Raw genomic sequence first — 1,882 nt, forward strand, 5'->3', positions numbered from 1 at the left:
CGTATCAGGACACTACTTCGGTTCAAGTGCCAACGATCGCGTGTAGTGATATAACCCAACCAAGGGTTGGGATCGTTTCCACAGGGAGTGGTTTTGAGAATTAATAGAAAAATAAAATCAAGTTGTAATCAATCATAGCCGTAAATATTAACGAATAAAAACATACTAAATCTAAGGGGTGACGCAAGCGTCAATAATCAAAGGGGTTTTGTATTAACTAATCAACAAAAATGACAAAAATATAAGGAAATGAGATAAGGAGGCGGGATTCTTGGGATGTGATAGGAATATGGGATAAAATACACTATCGAGTAAATGCTATTGATAGTACATCGCTAAATATTTGTAACTACGCTAGACTTTAGTGGGGGTAAATTTTCTCTCGAATAACTTACCCCGAATCAACTCGGTTTCTCTCGAACACCAAGTTGCAGCAATTAAGCATAGACTTCGCCTTAGCCCATTCACTCTCTCGAGATGAATATGTGGGAGAAGGTCTAGGATTCACTCTCTCAAGCTGAACCCATGACGACCCAATAACCACAGGCTATCGATTTAGTAGTTTTGGTTTTAAAACCTCTCTCTCGAACATGCCAAAAACACTAAGATGAAATCGTATTTGCAACTACAATCCCGTTAAGTTCAAACACAACTACTAAACGAAATCACATTTAAACAACAAATAGACAAACAATGAGCAATACCCAACAATAAATTTAACCCATATTCACATAACAATGAGCAATACCCAACAGTAAATTTAACCCATATTCACATAATCACACCCCCAAGAATTGGGGCTTTAGCTAGACATGAAAAAGAGATAGAAATCGATACCAAAAAGTGTTTCCATCAAATTGGTACGATAAATAATGTCTTTAAACACGTCTAAGATGAAGATTATTTTATGCCCACTTCCAAGCTCTTGGAGATGAAAACCTTCAAAGCTCAGGAACAATGTCTCCCAAAAACTCTAAGAACTCAAACAGAAAATATTCTAAAAAATCAGTAACAATTCGCTACCACCTTCTTATGCTACATAATTAAATGGGTATTTATAGTTTTTGAAAATTTGTGCTGCGAAGGACCACTCGGCGAAGTTAGTCGGGGTCGCTAATGCGAAGATTCTTTGATTCCCACTTCCAATCTCTTGGAGATGAAACCTTCAAAGCTCAGGAACAATGTCTCCCAAAAACTCTAAGAACTCAAACAGAAAATATTCTAAAAAATCAGTAACAATTCGCTACCACCTTCTTATGCTACATAATTAAATGGGTATTTATAGTTTTTGAAAATTTGTGCTGCGAAGGACCACTCGGCGAAGTTAGTCGGGGTCGCTAATGCGCTCTGCGATCCACCCTTTGGTCTGGTTCATCGCCTTTCAGCTTTTGCCTTCAGCATCTTCGCGTTTTGAATCATTGGGCGATACGGTGTTGCTTTGCGGGGACTGTTTGGCGACGCGCCGACTGCTCCCTTTCATCGCCAACTTGATCTTTTCCTTCGAGGCTCAGCATACTGTAACTTTGGGCGAGGTTACGGCCAGTTAGTTAGTCGGGGTCGCTAATGCGCTCTGCGATCCACCCTTTGGTCTGGTTCATCGCCTTTCAGCTTTTGCCTTCAGCATCTTCGCGTTTTGAATCATTGGGCGATACGGTGTTGCTTTGCGGGACTGTTTGGCGACGCGCCGACTGCTCCCTTTCATCGCCAACTTGATCTTTTCCTTCGAGGCTCAGCATACTGTAACTTTGGGCGAGGTTACGGCCAGTTGGCGACTTGCCTAATGCATTAGGCGATCCTCAGGCCTTCATTTCTTCGTTCTTTCAATCGCCTTGTTCCTTTTTGCTCCATAGTGTCCATGCTTTGTCTCTAATTCCAAATACCT

Source organism: Solanum tuberosum, unplaced genomic scaffold, assembly GCF_000226075.1.
Source record: "Solanum tuberosum cultivar DM 1-3 516 R44 unplaced genomic scaffold, SolTub_3.0 scf00351, whole genome shotgun sequence".
Classification (NCBI taxonomy): domain Eukaryota; kingdom Viridiplantae; phylum Streptophyta; class Magnoliopsida; order Solanales; family Solanaceae; genus Solanum; species Solanum tuberosum.